The sequence below is a fragment of the Oenanthe melanoleuca genome, chromosome 1 (genome assembly GCF_029582105.1).
Source record: "Oenanthe melanoleuca isolate GR-GAL-2019-014 chromosome 1, OMel1.0, whole genome shotgun sequence".
NCBI lineage: Eukaryota > Metazoa > Chordata > Aves > Passeriformes > Muscicapidae > Oenanthe > Oenanthe melanoleuca.
This window is the reverse complement of record NC_079333.1, coordinates 107,664,094-107,681,035: the sequence shown is the minus strand read 5'-3', so window position 1 is coordinate 107,681,035 and position 16,942 is coordinate 107,664,094. Positions and strand designations below refer to the sequence as shown.

The window sequence follows — 16,942 nt, the reverse complement described above, 5'->3', positions numbered from 1 at the left end:
AACCCATCAGCCCTATGCAGTCAAGCCCCTAAATTCCAAAAACTCCAGTATGGATGGAGCAGAACCAGCATTTAGACCTTTAGCAAGAAGGTTAAAAACTGAGTGTGTTTTTCTTTCATAACTCAAAGTACAGGAATAAAGCCACTGTTTCTAATGACAGGAGAGACAAAGAGCAAAAAGCCACCACTGACACAGTTCACTGATGACTAAAGCAAAATGTGTTGCTGGCAGCTGCTACTTGAAGTATCTGAGCTTCTTACATGTGCCTTAGGAGTGTTAATGTTATGTCATGGGTCATTAAGATTAAAGAAAGGCATCACTACTTCCAGTAAACTTGTCAAAAATGAAAAAAAAAGAACACAGCCAAACAACAATACAAAAATAAAAAATATTGGATTAATTAAAAACAAATTAAATCCAATAGCTTTTGGAGCTTTTAGTTAGTTTTTCTATGGATTTCTGCAAATCAGGTCTTTAAGTAAAAGTTACAGCAGAGTTGGTCTGTACTTCATTGACAGTGTCCTGTTTAATCAAAAATGGACTCAGCCCTCCAAAGTGGCAGTCCCTCTGTGCCCTGGACAGGAAACACCAAGCTCAGAGTTGTGCTGCTCAGCTGTACATGGTCTTCACCACCACAAGCTCCTAAATCCCTCAGTGAATTTGATGAATTTTGGGCAAAAACGAGACCTTGTTGTTTCCTCATTACAGCAGCATCAGCTGTAATCCCTCTCACCTCCTGTGTCCTTTGCTGGCCAGGAACCAACACCCCAAAAAGGCAAGAATGAAACAGAATGAAACCCTAAAGGTCTAAGCAGGATTTTGTAATCAGACCTGCTGCCTTTTACCCCAGCTCTCCATGCAAGAAATAACAGGACTTCCTCAGCACACACCGTATCACAACTGTGAATTGGTTTCCACAAGCTTTTACTCAGAGATCCCTATAGGCTGTTTCCATGCCCAAGTCAATAGGATGGAATAACTACTTCCAGATTCAACACTGGGAATTCAGCTGGCCAGAGCAGCCAGGGTTATATTGGCAACAGCTTGCTTCCTGCATTTACATATTGCTCCAATAACTGTTTTGTGCTACTTCCTGAAACAGAAACATCAGCTGTTTGCTAAGCTCTGTGATAGCTATCAACAACTGAATAGGAATCCCAGAACAAATAAAAAAAAAAAAAAAAAAAAATCAAACTAGTTCTTCACAGTTAGACCTACATAAAAGCAACCACATGTAAAGAAGAAAGATGTAAGAGGACAGAACAGTCAAAACCCAAATGAATGAAGCCAAGTTCATCTTCTAAAAGGAGGAAGCATAAAAGCATCTAAACATTCTACATGAACCTAGCACACTGCATCACATCAAAAAAGTTCCCTGCACCAAGCAAACAAGCAAACCAACAGAACTCATTGAGATATCAAAAGAGTGATTTCAGTGCAAAGCTCAGCTTTAAAGGGCAAGCTGACACATTATGGCATTGATGACGCCAGAAAGGAAATATGCTCTCATTTTTTTTTTCATTTCCAACCATTTTATGACCACCTGGAAGTTTCAGCAAAATAACCATGAACGTCATGTAACCATGACGGTGAGGAGGAAAGGTTAGTGAGGCAATAAAATTAAAAAAAAAAAAAGAACACAAGCAAAGAGGTGATTCCAGTTTCATTCTCATGATCTTTTCACAGAGCAATTTCACAGGACAGTTCCTGCCTTGTCAACCCAAGAGGAAATAAACATGGTCAAGATTCCTCTTTAACAATCAGTACTAAAATTTATCATGATGTGCAAATGTAGTATAGAAAGATGAAAAAAAATCCAGTTATGAATGAAAAAGGAAAGGAGCTAAACAAGATTTTTCATCCCACTTCATTAATAAGATTTCCTTGACCCTTCTTCAGGAAGTGGCACTGAGTATTTTTATTATGTTGATTAAAAAGTGGTTTTAATTTACTGCATTTATCCCCCGGCAGGGATCAAAGACAAATTGACTGAATGTCTCAAAGTCATCAAAATCAGGGTCCTGACATATCCTGGCCTTTCTACAAATCTTCTCAACAGAGGTGAGCTGTACTCAGCTGCTTGTGCAATAACATCTCAAGTATTTCAGAGAACTTCATGAGACTATGCAAATATTTACATGAAAGGCTGCCAAAAATAAAACCTCGTCCTTCTCCTAAGAAATAGTTTTGAAGCTATTCTAGATTAGCTCCTAAAATGCCATTATACTGTACAACTACTTATCAAGAGGTGTTAAAAAACATTCCCTCTTGATAAGCACTATCAGCAGTGGCTCAATGAAATCCACAGCAGTGTTCCCCAGGCCAGGAAACCAAGATTAATTCTACTTCCATATGAAAAAAAAAAGGAGGCATTAAAAATCTCTGAGTGTAGCAGTCACAATTAAAAAGTTATAGGATGCCATACTCATAATACAAATAATCATCAATAATGATGATTATTATTATTATTAGTATCATTATCATCATCTGTCTGAAAACAGCCATTGACTTCAAACTCAGCCTTGTCACAAGTACATCATGTGCTTTGTTAGGAACAGGGGGGTGAGGAAGGAGGCTGAAATGCTCTTTTCTTTTTTCTCAGTTCATGAGTGGACGGTGAGTGGCACAAGACTCTACAAAACCAACTATTTCTGAAACAGAAAGGAGCAAGAGCCCAGAAGAACCAGAGGCTCTGGTGTGGTAGGAGATGGACCCATTGTTCAGGCAACAACTGCAAACCACAGCACCCATGACCAGATCACAGGAGCAGCTGGAGGATGCAGCAACAGCCAGCTTGGCTTTGGATTTTCAGCTCCCCTACACAACATCCCAGGTCCTGCCCTTGCCCTTCTTCCAACACGTAAGCAAAGTCACTTTCTGGCAGAAGCATGTTTGCTGATCTTCTTCATGTTTGATTGTTACCTTCTGGCTAAATTCAAGTGTCTGTCTACGTCACTGAAAGTCCCTGGCAAGGAAATAAACTTCTCAAGAACACTTGCTCATCATATTTGAGCTGAAAATTAATATGACACGAATAAGGTGGCACTAGGTGCCCACACTGCAGGAAAATAAAACCCAGCTACGTTAACAAACCAGACTTATTTAGATACCTGTTCAGGTCAGTGGTTTTTAACCTGTGACCTACAGATCCTGAGGAGCTGCAAACCACTTCTAAGAGGTCTATGGCAGATAAGAGTGAAAAGCAAATCTTGCTGGCAGGAGGTTTGAATTCACTCCACGGGGAGGCTCATGTTGCCAGAAATCATGGCACTGCAGCTACTCAGTGTGGACCAGCCCTGGACTGGCACAGGAGCAAAAGCCTGTATCTTCAGGACTGGCAACTCCAAGACAAATATTTTGACCAGCATCCCAGAATAATGTGTTGCTTTGTTTTTCCGTCAACATCCAGGAATGTAGTTCCATCTTATTTCCAATTTCAGGCTAGGCTACCATGATAGATTTGCTCTAGGTTGACTGTCCTATGAACCAGAATAAATATTAACAGTTTAAGAATGAAAGGAAGGAAGACAAAAAGGCACATGAAGTCCTATTTTGACATCAACATTTATCCTAGCTCACCTGTCTTTTGGCTTTACATCTACACCTGTAGGTAAAAGCCACAACTTGCCATTTTCCCAGTTCTTTGATCTATGCCACACACAACATCCATCTCTTTCCCCACCTAATATTGCCCTAGATGATGCAAATAATCCAAGCTGCTTCCTTTGGCTGTTTCTAAAGCACTGGAGGCATTACTGTCACTTAACACAGGACAAACAGGGCACTTAGGACAAAGGACCGGTGTGACACTGCTCTCTTAAATTCACAGACACTCACCCACCCAGGAAGTTGAGGTTGAGATTGGAGGTCCAGGTGAGCAATGGGCATAAAGCCACCTGTGAGGAGGTGTGGACTGGATTGACTTCATCGTGCAAAGCTTTGGCACAGAAGTTTCAACAGTACGGCTCTTCGAGAAGTTACTGTTCCAAAATCACTCCCCGAGCCGTGCCAACTTTCACCCCAAATTAGCGCTTTTGCTGAAACCCAGTGCATTAACACACGCTGAAGAGCCCCCAGAACTAAACCTTGCTCCGGTTTACTCTCTCTGCTCGCTCGGTGACCTTGAGGAAGTTGCCCAGTGTTTTACCCTTCATCACCAGGGCGAGAGATGGACAAGCTCCACCCGGAGCGGTGCGGGACGAGCCCCCCGCGCCCTCTGGGACCGCGTTATCACTGAATGCACAGCGCCCATCCCCTCCCTTCCTTCGTGAGCGTCTGCTCACGGTTATCCCGGGATCCGGGCTATCCTGGCTTTCCCATGCACCTCCTTCCTTCCTCCGTGTGCCTTTGGCTCCTGCTATCCCGGTATCCCGGCTTCGCCATCCACCTCCTGCGTGCACCTTTGGCTCCCAATTATCCCGGCTATCCTGGCTTCCCTATTCTCCTCCTCCGTGCACCTTTGGCTCCCGATTTCCCGGCTATCCTGGCTATCCCGGCTTCCCCATCCACCTCCTCCCTTTGGCTCCCGGCTTCCCTTACACCCCGGGAAAGCGCAACTTTATCACTCTGCATCTCCCGCTGGGCGAGCCGGCTGCGGACAGGGGGCACCGGGGGAAGCAGGGGGGGACGAGCCCTCTCTGTTTCCCACCTCCCCTCTCTGTTTTCCACCATCCAGCGCCTCCCACCCCGCCGGACGGGGATTCCCAGACGCTGCCGCGGTCGCTCCTCATCCCCCCCAACCCCGATCCGAAGTTTCTTAGTTCAAAACCAAATCCAGCAGCTCGGACGGCGATTCCCTCTCTGCCCGGCCGCAGGCGGTTCCCGAGGCGAAGGAAGGGAGGGAGAGCAGCGCTTACCTGGGGCTGGGGAGCGGCAGGGCTGGGAGGGGATGGAAGGCGGCCGAGGAGCCGGGAGAGCGGGCGGAGCGCCCGGGGAGGAGCCAGGTGCGGGCAGGGACAGGGGCAGGTGCCGCAGGTGGAGGGACCCGCCCCGAGCACGGCAGCCCACCGGGCCCGGAGGGGCACGGGCAGCCCTGCCCTGCCCTTCCCAGACCCCCAGTTTGGTTTTCCCTGCTCGACCTCACCGTGCTGTGGCCGTGCTCTGCTTTTTGAACTCGCCCACAAATCCCTGTTGGCCTCTGTGTCAGGGTGTTGCAGGCAAACAAGGACCCACAACACTTCCCTGAACAGGGTAGGTCAGCACCTGATAAAGACTGCTCGTAAAGTACCGGCCGGGGAAAATGACTTCTGTTTTCTTTGGGCTTTTTTAGGGTCATTTAATAACGTGGCTCTCTGGAAAATTGCTGCTACTTCAATGGTCGTGTTGTTTACAATGCTCTGGTGACTTGTGCTACCTGTACGGCAGACCTACAGTGAGGGAAGGTTTTCTCTGCCATAGCTGAGCTCCACAGGAAAAAAAAAAAAAAAATCCACTCACATCCCAAAACTTCAGAGCAGTACTTTCTGGAAAAGTAAGTTCTCAAATGAAGAAATTCCACTCACTGTTAATAACAGCTCTGATTTAGCTGCAGTATTGCTGCATGCTACACTTACCATCTCTGCATGGGGACTGCAGATAAGGCAAAGTACACAAGTTTGGCATGCAAGTGTCTGGGCTTTGTTTATATTTCCTAACGCATATCAAGGAATTACATCAAGCACGCCAAGATCGTACCTTCAGTATTTTTCCAGGTCCACGTGTTTGTTCAGAGAGAACTATGAATTTTCAGACCCCTTGGTACAAAAACATAAGGAGTATTGTCTAAAACATCTTTAAACTTTATCTTGTGTTTTTAAGCTGCATTATTTGGGGGCTACCTCTGCTCCTGAGCTCCCAAAAGGAATCAGTGAGATTCAGTCATTTTCCAGTGTGGATTCAGCTGCAGGAATTTGATCACAAATTTCTTCTGAAGCAAAAGGTAAAATCATCCCAGACACAGCCCAGAACACTGCAGTGTCACCACCTGTGGTTCTCTACCATGCCCACCTGTGTGGCATGTCCTTCTCTTTAATTTACAGCAATTTATAGATGGCCTTCAGACCTTAGAGATGTTTTAGGTTTGAACCAGGGTGCCTGGTCGTAAGATTTCCCTGTTAAGTTTCCTTACCAAAGTGGAGAGAAATAGCCCTGCAAATTGTTACTTGGCATCATGGCCACAAAGGAAAAAAAAAAAACAACAAAAACCAAAAAACACAAAAAAACCCCCCAAAAAAATCACCAACCAACCAACCAAAACAAAAAAAACACACAAAAAAAAAAACAAAACAACACCACAACCCAAATCCTCAGGATCTCTTCAGTTCTACAAGAGAACTGCATGCTTATTTTCTTTGGAAAGTCACAATTTTTTTTCTTTGAAAGTAGTTTGGAGGTTACGTTCTCCTGTACTGATGGTGTGATAGTGCCTCGTTCTTCTCTCAAGACATAACCTAATAACTTAGAATTCAAAACTGTTTTTCTTTTGAGTTTAGACTCTCCTGGAGCTCACTTTGCATTTGTCCAAATGCCTTGCACAATGGCTATGGATAAGGAGAGAGATTTAAAAAATATACCGGCCGGTTCCTGACAGTCTGCTTGAAGCCACTTTGAAGGTATGACATCAATTCAGGTGTCACAAGAAGAACGGGGCAAGAGGTAAAAAATCCTCTGTGCCGCTCTGCCAGGGGAGTTTAAAGCATTTAGGAGAACCCGGCGTTGCTTTGTGCGCTAGGAAAGAACACCAGACCTGCTGGGGGGAGATCCAGGGCAGCTCGGTTCCAATGAATGGAGCTCTGCTTAGTTACAGCCTCGAAGATCTGGGCGCTCGCCAGCAGCTCGTTGATTACCCCTGTTAACACCTTTTCTTCTCGGGGAGGGCTGAGCTGCTCAGAGAACAGAGCAGCGCATTCCCACCCCTTTTCCCCGGTTATTCCCTCCCTCCTGCTGGCTCACTAAAGGGTCTTGCAGGGCTCTAGAGTAGCAAAAGCTATTTTATTTTATTTTTTATTTTTTTTTTTTTTTTTTTTTTTTTTTTTTTTTTTTCCAGCCTGGGTTAATATTCCCCGAGGTTAACTCAGCTTGCTGACAAAGGTCACAGGAACAGGAGAGCCTGCAGTGGGGAGGGGGTCATTGCCTCCTCTTGGCAGCAGAAGCTGCCTGGTCTGTTCAGCTTGTCCTCCCTGGTCCAGGGCTGAGCTCTGGCCCTGTTATCTCATCCAATATAGCTCCGTGAGCGTGTAATTGTATTTTAAGTCGTGCAGAGCTGGCTTTGGGAGCACTCGTTTTATTAATGGATTATAAACAGCCTCTAAAGCAGAGATCAGGGCAGGGTTTGGTTTTTCCAAGTGGCTGCACGTTTTGGGAGGAGCAGGCAGAGTCTGCTGGAGAGGGATGTGGGTTTGCTGGGCAGCCCAGGGGTTATTGCCCAGAATTCAGGGTGTGGAGACATTCAGCATGACCCAGCAATGCTCTAAACACCTTTATCACACTTAAATATTAATAGGTTCAATAGCATTGATAACAAAAGTTATTAGTAAGTTAAATGTTTAGCAAACCACTTCCTCCTCCATATTTCTGCAGCAAAATGATGTTTGGATGTGTTCTTTTGGCTCTTCACAGGAATGCAAGCTGAGCTTTCCACAGACTGGATATAAGCATCTGAATAAATAAATAAAGTGAGGAATAAACTGCTCTTTTCAGGTGTCTGGCATCACTTACATTGTGCATCCTACCCTGGGATACCTTTGGCTTCCTATGGCACCTCCTCAGCCCTGTTCTATAAGGTAGAACTCTATATATTCTGTATATATTTAATATATATTCTATATTCTGCCCATCCATTTATAGAATCATAGAAAATTCTGAGTTGGAAGAGACTCATCAGGATCATAGAGTCCAGCTCCTGGCCCTGCTCAAACACCCCAAAATCCCATCCTGTCCCTGGCAGCTCCTGCAGCTCTGGCAGCCTCGGGGCTGTGCCCATTCCCTGGGGAGCCTGGGGGAAGAACCTTTCCCAAAAACCCAACCTAAAACCCCAGACTCAGCTCCATGGGGTTCCACTGGCCACCAGAGTGGAGAGGTTGGTACCTGTCCCTCCTTCCCAAGACCACAATGAGGTCATTTGTCACAACTGGCTTTGTTTCTGCAGGCACTTTGTCAACACAGTTCATTTCCCACTCAGTTAATGCCCAACTTGCCATGTGCTCCCTTGTATTCTGATTTCTGCCTGTGTTTCAGCTGTCTAATCAAAACCCCAGGGCAGGGGGAGATAAAGTCTCCCTAAATCCAAACATCCGAGTACTGACTCCAAACACTCAGGGTGAGCTTGCCCTTGACTTTGGGATTACAGCACAAAACTTCCTTTCACCATCCCAACAGAGCTACAATTAGAGCCATCTCCAGGCAATTTCGGTGCTAAAGCCCACAACTGGGGAAAAAACCCAAAACAAACCAACACAAATATTCAAATGGTGGTGTCCTCTCTGAATTTTTGTTCCCCTGGTACCATGTAGATCTCTGTGGTTGACAGAAACTACAGGTACCCACTCACCCATAAAACTACACCAAACCTGAGAACATAATTAGTCATTTAATAACTAAGCTTAAACTGAATGTGTGTTGACTTTGGAAGTACATTTGCATCTGGCTGGTGTTACCATGAATACACACACATAAATTTACCTGCTGCAGGTATACTTGAAAGTCAAGATAAATGGGCAGACATCTTCAAATATAATGTTTTTTTAATTATTATTCCAGCTGTTGAATGAAGCAGAAGGTGATTCTTTGTTAGGGTATTAACTAAATATGCTGAAAAACCACAATTCCTTAAACCAATTACCCTGTTATCTGGGAAGCAGGAGAGGCTCTCCTGAGCCTGCAGATTAGAAAGGTGCGTCCTTGTGAGCATTCTCACTTCTCTCCCAGCCTTTCAGAAAATATTTTAAGAGTTTGAAGCCCCACACAGATGGAAATCCATAAAATCACCCAGGCTCTTTTTAGTTCTCATTTATTTCTTTTTTCCTTTTTCCTCCCAATTCAGTTTTCTGGTATAGAGGCAAAGTTTCAGAGTTATAAAATTAAATTCTTTGTTGTCTTTCAGAGGGAATACAGGAATAATAAGTGACCTTTAGTTTAGTTCAGGTGCATGCTGTTTCAATGGGTTTCTCCTCTGTTATTGTACAAAAAGAGAGAATTAAAATTCAAATACTTGCTCTTTCTTGGATTTTTCTGGGTATATCATGTAAATACAGCTGCATTTTCCCATATCAGAAGAGAATTTAACCCACAAATTTGACCTCCTATCCACATTAAAATAATCCTGCTCTTGTGGCACAGAAATTGAATGACGACTTTCATTTATTGTATGATTTTTTTTCCTGACATTTGGAACTTTTTTTTTTTTTCCCACTGATCTGATAGTTTGGCTTTGTCTTGCACTTGTAGCACAAAGCAGCAATAAATCCAAACTGCTCAGCCAATTAAGCCAGGTTTTAGTTACTCATATGCCAGCTTGAAGCAACTACAATGCATCAGTAAATCTGAGTTTCAATGCAGAATGATCTCATTGTTCTCATGAAAAAAAATTACAAAAATAAATTTTTAACTTGCCATTTTAATTTTTTTTATTTGTAAAAGAAAAACTACTCAGTTCTTATGTGATTGGCTTCAAACAACCAGTGGAAGAACCATGTTTCAGTGCAAATTAGAATCAAATACTTTTAGTCTTCCTGATGCATACAGAAAAATATGGGTTAGTAAAATAAAAAGAAGCAAAGCAAAATAAATCTTAAGATTTTTTTTCCTGAATTAGGAACCAAAAATTATGTTTTGAATGTAATCTTGTACGAAATTAACATTGATTTAATGGAGCCAGATTTTCTCAACTGATCATTTAATCATAATAAGTTTTTAAAGTGTTGACTGTTAACCATGCCATCTCATATTAAAATAATCCCAATTTATTTTCTATAGCTCCATGACGACCAGTGTTTTTCATTTAATTGGTAATAATTCTGTTCTAGAGAGGTTAAAAAAAATGAACAAGACCCTTTGAACAGCTGAATTTTCTGAATACCTGCATGAGATAACCAGAGATAAATCCCATCTGAAAAGAATTGCCTTTTGTTTGTCTGAATAATAGAGAGAAGGGGTTTTTTTCACTTTCTATGCTAGTTCAGCTTTAGATTTGCTGTATAACTTCAGCAAATTTGTTTTCATCTGTCTGCATTTCCTGCTCTGCAAAAGGGAATTAATGGTATTCAGTGTCAGGAGGAGAACAGCAATATTCACATTTAACCAAATATTTGTAAAAGTGCTTGGAGACTCGTTGATTAATCTGTTATAAAAGGGGAACAATGAAGTGTCCTCTTTATGTTTACCTGCAGCTAGACAAGCTTTCATGGCCTGTTCCTGCATCAGGTATAAAAGTACTTGATTTTTATCAACAATTGGACATTGTTTTAATTCCGTGATAAATGGAGCAGATGAAGTCAGAAAACTGTAAATCTCTGATTGGTCACCAACAAAGCACTAATGCAGTTCATTGGATTAGGCAGGTTATAAGGGAGGGAAATTGCAGCTCAGTTTCATCTGTTTAAATTCTTCAGCCAGCCAGTAATTAACTTAGGACCAAATACATTTAATTGTGATGATGAGAAAGTGCTGTTAGCATATCCAGCTTTCAGGAGCTGTGCTTTCCTTGGAAGCAGCCAAATGTGTTGCCCATAATTTTTAACAAGACAACTTTATTTGTGACTAAGGCAGGATTTTGCACTTTGATTCCAAAGTGTTCAATTATTTTACTTTACCTTTCTTTTTAATTTTACCTGAAGTGGCTCAATGAAACCCTATCTGCACTATGAATATAATTTCAATTGGAGCAAGAATGGTGATTTCTGGAATTATTTCTGAATCACAGTTACCACTTTTCCATGTCTTGGTATAAAAAATAATTAACTTGTAGTAGGATGTCACACGCTCGTCACTCTTGCAGCATTTTTCTCGTTAATGACTAAAAAATCTCTTACTTCATCAGTCTTAATTTAGGTCTGACTCTCTCTTTATTCTGGTTCAGTGGCTGCTTGAATTCATTAAGAAAGAATTTGTTTGCTTGCCTGCTGCAAAGGAAAGAAGCCCTGTGTTTGAAGGCACAAATAAAGCCAAAATACTTCTTATCTTTGGAGAAGGTGGCACAAGGAAACAGATCCTGGTCAACAACAAGAGCTGTGGCATTTCAATTTTCCTCTGAGAGGTGAAAGATTGATGCTTGAATTCAATCTTTACCTAATTGCCAGAACTTTGTAATTAGGCAAGTAAATTTTCCAAAAGGAAATTCCTGTTCTAGGTTAACCAAATTGATTAGCAGATTCTTAGTTCATAGATCTCTTTTGTTATCAAAACCCAACCACACTGAAAAATAACAGAGCTTCCTAGGAAGCTAAAAGGAATTACCTGGAAGTGTTTGTTTTCTCTGGGATTGGTTGGACATTGGTCATCAGACTCCTGTACAAGCACCAGGTGAGTAATTTTCAGAAGGTAATTTGAACCCATCCTGGGAAAGGAGAACAAGCTGGCTGATACGAGTTTCTGCTGGTGATGGGCCTGTTTTAAATATTTCTGTGTGGACAACAGCAGCAATCTCATAAATACCAGACAGGGCTGGCAGCTGCACTGCTGCTGTACCTGAAACTGCTCAAAGTGCAGGTGCAATAAAAACCACTTGGCACTGTGGAAAATGGCCCTAAGAAGTGAGGATTTCCACAAATCCCCAAAGCTGGCAAAGCCTGTGCTTTAGGTCTGAACATTTTACCACTATCACTAATTGGTCAGGTTGGTCATTGCAAAATTCTGATCATCTTGCTGTCTGTGTGGGCAGGGTTTTGAAGGAAAAAATAGAGAATGGACGGCATAAATGGAAGTCAGGTAACTGAAGCTAACCAACTGATAGTTAATTTTATGAACCTGTGTCTGTACTCAGAGATTTTATTTTATTTTGCCACTTTATTTTTTGCTGCTACATGCTGCCTAATACATAACAAGATATTTGCTGTGGGACAGCTGTATTTCCATTCCCTGCATTATTTTTTAAAGTCTACTTCAAGATCATCCTCCCCCATCTGATTTTGGGGAAGGCATGTTATGCTTTTTTTTTTTTTATAATTTTACTTTCTTTTTGTCTCTTTATTTATGGCTCTGGTTTTGTAATTTCTGCTCATGCCTATGTACACGTGGCAACTGTTTATATTAACTACACAGTAATTAAATCTTTACAGTGTTTTTTTTCCTCTGCCCCTGTTGTATCTTCAAGACAAAACAATCCTTTGCCCTTATTCCCTGTGGATTTAGTTCTACTGAACTACTCCAGCTGGATAAAGAGGATTTCCACACCTTTGAACACAGCTGAAAAGTGCCTATTGTACAAAAGCAAGGTGTTCACCTCTCCTTGAGCTGTCTGGAGTGGCAGAGAGGGTTTATAACTTCTGCTTCAGATTGTTATAATTCAGAGTTTATAACTTTTTAACTTCAGATTCAGATTGTTATAATTCAGAGTTTATAACTTTATAACTTCAGATTCCTGATCAGGAGTGATGCATGTGTCCCCTGCCCCTCCCTGAGCTCTCCAAACTCATTCCCAAGGGAGACTGGCTTATCAGTGCCAGTGAACACATCAGGTCCAGACCTTGGAAAATAAATTGGGTTGGATAATCCCTCAAAGAGCAGCAGGACAGCCAAAGTGGACATCTCAGCACAGTGCATGGCATCGATGTTGGCAGCATTTGGGTGGGTTTTAATGTATTTTTTTCCTACAGCTTTTAAATACAAAATAACCTTCTTATCCCAAGTCATCCTTTAAAGTTCGTGTGTCTTGATACCAGCCCGATTTGTTGGAAAAACCTAGTCAATGCATAGTCTTTTAACACTTAATATAAGGACTGGGGGATTTCCACATGAAAAATAGGATTTTCAGGGTATCCTTGCAGAGATCAGAGCTGAGACTCAGAGAGGAAATTACCCTTTAAGTATTGGGAATTGCCAGAACACTTTGGGGCAAAGAATTCACAAAATATCCATATTTCTATATGGATAATTTCCATATTATATCCAAATATAATATTTTGCATCCCAGAAAGGCAGACTTGGAGCTAACAATCCAGGAGAGTGTCTGTACTTCAGTGTTTGTGCTGTACTTGCTTGATCCCTGCCTGAGAAGACTTGGAATTTCTGTCTTAGATATGCTGAAGGTGACAAATTAGCCCAGATGCCTGTGACTCCCTTCATCAGCACAAAGTGCTTGACCTTCAAACACTCAGAGCAAGTCACTAATTGAGAGGACCTAAAGGAGGCACTGGGTGTCCTGCATCCTGTGCACCCAGAGCAGGTAAATTTTATATCATTCAAATGCAACCAGTCTGCACTAATCCAAAAATTGTAGCCCCGTGTGATGGGGCTGCAAAAGCTGCAGCCTTGACTCTTAACCTAGGTGGGAGACCAGACTTTTTGTCAGGCTTTGAATGGGGCAAGAACAGCAGGTTTGGACTGATTGATTGATTTATCTATTAGCATGTGAACAGGGAAGCCGAATGCGGGTGTTTCTGCGTGGATTCATCACCCCCATCCTCAAAGGGCTCCCAGGAGGAGCAGCACTAATCCCTCAACAGCTTCTTCAGGTGCTCCCTTCTGCAGGAGGAAAGCAGAAATTATTTCAGCCAGCTGAGTTTAGCCTGCTTGTCTTGTGAGACAGGAGCAATCCTCTCGCCCTGGGGACATCCAGTGACCCAGTGCAGAAGGTGAGCAGTCCTGTGAGACACCCCTGAAATTATGTGTCATGTTGTGGATGGTGTTAGGCACAAAATAACACCCAAAGGTAAAAGTAAAAAGTGAAAGTAGTGGGGTTACACCCATAACACTGCTCTCTTCTTCAGAGAGATGTCCCAATTGCCTGAATAAAAGGAAAGTGAACATAATAAAAGGCTAAAAAGGAAACCTGCATCCCTCCAGATGGTGCCAGAAAGATTGAGCCTTCCTTAGCAGCAGGAGCTCAGCCACTTGCTTGGACACAGATTGGTTTAGAACCTGCAATAAGGCAATTTTTTAGTGTGGCTTTCAGAAGAAGGGTTGCTGTGATACAAAAAGAAGGGGCTGGCTTGGTTAGAGAGCCTGAAACTGCTGAGCAGAGGAGCAGCTGTGCAAGGCTGGGTTTTTAGAGATAAAAAATTACATTGAGGCACCCTGATTTCATTCTGATGCTTTTGAGGTTCTCTCTTGGTTTTTTTTTTTCCTCTCTGGTCAAGTGTCCACAAGAACATGAATGCTTTTTTTAGGTTACACTCTGCAGGCTGGCAGGGGCTACCTCCTAAATGTGAGCATCCCTTGGAGTCCCTGGAAGGAGCAATGTTCCAGCCAGGGCTCGAAATGCACTTTTAGTTATGCATAACACTCCAGTCCTCACAGCACATGCTGTTCTCAGGCCACTACTTCTGTCCCCTGGGAGCTGAGCAGTTGCAAATTACCTTCCATTGAGACTATTGTCTAGTGGGGCTATGGATCAGAAGCTTGATTTTCCCTCCTGGGTTCCACTTAGAGCACAAAAAAGCCTCCTGGCTGAGCCACCCAGGGTGATTGGCTGCCACCCACAAGCTCTGGGTCAGCAGAGTGTTTGGATAGAACTATGGAATATGTGCTGAAAGGAGTTTGAGGGGCACAGTGCACACCAATGGCATTACTGCTGCAAGTCATGCTAGGAAATGGCACAGGCTTCCATGGGATTCTCCCCCAGGAGTGTTTGTCATTAACAAAAACAAACCTGCAATGAAGTTTGCAGCAAAGGAGATTCAGGTATGTTTAAAGGCTGCTGGGTAGGCCTGGCAGATCTGTAAAAAGCCAAGTTTAACCAATGGAAGTGCTATGGAAGAGCTCAGAGTCAGGTGGATGTTAAAGCTGAAATTAAGAGCCTCCCCCTACCCTGGCGTGGTCCAGGCAGGCTTATGTCAGCTCAAGGGTGTGTGTGTGTGAGTCAGCACAGGCAGGCAGCCAGAACAACCACAAAGAACCACGAATTCATGACCAAAACACAAATAATAAATTGGTTTCCATTACCTCTCTAACCAGGGGATCCCTGAAGCAGAGGCACAGGAGCAGACACAGAGCACAGATGTTGTCAAACTCCTGCCCATGGCAGGGGAATCTCTGGCCCTGCTGTTTGCACAGCCTTATCAAGAGTTATTCCAGCTGCAAGGTCACTTGGGCTGATTTACAGCCCTCCTCCAGCCTTCTACTTCTTAACCCATTCCTCCCAAGACTGAGCATTAAAGAGCTCTGCCAAATATCTGATGTGTCCTATTGAAACCTTGCCTGGAGAAAGAAAACAGACAGGCTGTAAATTCACAAATCAAGAAGGAGCTGGTTGTCCTTCCTGGTGCACACAGAGCACTCACTGTACTCGTGTGAAACCTTCCCCAGGGTTTTCATGGCTGCACCCAGCAAAGCTCTGAGACACAGACTGAAAAGCCCCTGAAGGTTTTTAAGAAGCATGTCCAGAAATTAAGAGCTGTGTTCAGTCTGAGAACAAGTGTGGAGCTGGCATCCTCCATCCTTGGGCTTGCTTTTCCATATTCTTCAGAAATGTCAACACCTTGTGCCAGTTTGATATTTACTCAGGCCTGGCTTAGGAAGTACTGAGATGCCTGGGAAAGCTCAGGTGTATCATGATCCTTATTTTAATTGAGAGATTGTCTTTTGATTGTCTTTTGATTGATTCTTCTTCTCACAGGTGCTGTTCAGTGTGTAGAGACCCACAGCTAAATCTGAGATCTCCTGAAGGAAACACTCAAGCACAACCTGGGTTGGTTTTTTTTAAAGGAGTTGTCTGGTCTAAAGCCCAGTTCCTCAGGATAAAGAGGCAGGTAAATTCCTCTTTTTCCCCATAGACATTCATGGATGGTCCATCTCATGTCATGCTGCCTTTCACAGCTGCAGTGACAGACTCCATGAAGGATACCCCAAAAAAAAAAAAAAAAAAAATAAAATTACAGCTTTCAGGATCTTGGAGGGAAAAATTATTATTTTTTTTTTTTTTTCAGGGAAGAGCCCTGCTGACTCTGACACTTCCTGCATTAAATGTTCCCTCTGTTTGGTTTTGAGCATCTGACCTCAAAGCAACATACATCAGTGAAATTAGGACCTCGAAACAATACACAGGAGTGAAATTAGGGAACAGGCTCCCACAGGATGGTTTGAGAGATGGAAGACATAAAGACTTGACTACAAAAAATCTTCCACATTTCCAGAGACTGACTGATGGACAGACATGCTGCTGGGGATGCAGCCTGGCTCTATCAGCATCAAAGGGACAGGGAGTTGCAACAGGCTTTTCACACTGGCAGTGCAGCAACTAAGAAAAAAACAAGATGAAAAACATTTAATGGGATATTGCATAAAACAGGCTGCCTCAAGACTACTTGAAAAACTTGTTTCAGTAAAGCTACGTGAGAAGCAGACAGAAAAGCAGTTATTTTGTGTCCTGTGATAGATTTGTTTTTTCTTGGTTTTGGTTGGGGCTTTTTGCTTGGTTTTTGATTTTTGGATTTTTGTCTGGGTTAGTGAGTGTAAAGCTAGTGTGAGCTCTTTTGTGAATTCTGCCAAATACGAGGTTTCAGGACACCCTCTTGTATATAGGTTTCCTCAGACAATTTTGTCTGGGGTGTGAGATGCCAGGACAACATGGTACCACTGGTGCCTGCATCACCTTGGTTCTTTGGGCTTTTTGGTGTCATTCATCCCTTAGAAAGAGCTGTTTTGGTTGTGTTAACAGAGGTTGAGGGGTGCTGGCAGGAGCTGCCTGGATGTGGGCATGAGCTACTTGCTGCCCTCAACACCTCCTTCATTTCTGTGTTCCTGTTTGTGTGACTCACATCCACCTTTTGCTTTTCCAAAAAAAAAAACAGCATAAAACTGCCCAGTTTCT

At 42.9% G+C, this 16,942-nt stretch overlaps 1 protein-coding gene across 2 annotated transcripts in view; it reads right to left on the bottom strand.

Annotated features, from left to right (window-relative positions):
* Nucleotides 1–15,169, bottom strand: part of TMPRSS2 (transmembrane serine protease 2) — a 30,797-nt gene extending 15,628 nt beyond the window's left edge. Inside the window, exon 1 of one of the 2 annotated variants that reach the window (XM_056486953.1) lies at nt 15,076–15,169. The gene's annotated coding sequence lies outside the window, so the exon portion shown is untranslated. Of the gene's footprint in view, nt 1–4,856; nt 5,140–15,075 lie in introns of those variants that run through there. The other variant, XM_056486946.1, reaches the window with a different exon arrangement.
* Nucleotides 15,170–16,942: the final 1,773 nt, after the last annotated feature.